Source organism: Pteropus alecto, unplaced genomic scaffold, assembly GCF_000325575.1.
Source record: "Pteropus alecto unplaced genomic scaffold, ASM32557v1 scaffold20, whole genome shotgun sequence".
Lineage (NCBI taxonomy): Eukaryota > Metazoa > Chordata > Mammalia > Chiroptera > Pteropodidae > Pteropus > Pteropus alecto.
Window position 1 is genome coordinate 47,236,088 of NW_006436298.1, and position 373 is coordinate 47,236,460.

The following is a 373-nucleotide window of genomic DNA, read 5'->3' on the forward strand; positions in this document are numbered from 1 at the left end:
AAGCACCCAGTATTCCCAGGTGGTCTCCCATCCAAGTACTAACCAGTCCCAATCCTGCTTAGCTTCTGGGATCAGACGGGATCGGGCGCATTCAGGGTGGCATGGCCGTAGACTGAGACTATATAGTCTCTTTGAAGAGATTGAGGTACCTGGTAAACTAAGAGCAAAATCTATTAAATGAAAGATAGTCTAATGCTAATTTTTTCCTACCAAAATGCGTTGCATAAATATCTTAGCCCCAATATTTTCACAGTTACTATTACCTTCATACAAAGTACGAACTATTTATTTTTCTATTTCTGACTCTTTGAAGTGAAGCAAAACCTTAGGCCTTCTCAATTTCAGTCCAGTCTAGTACATAAATATAACCTAC

The 373-nt window shown here is 39.4% G+C and overlaps 1 pseudogene; it reads right to left on the bottom strand.

The window, feature by feature from the left end:
* LOC112480952 lies at nt 1-113 on the bottom strand (annotated as a pseudogene).
* Nucleotides 114-373: the final 260 nt, after the last annotated feature.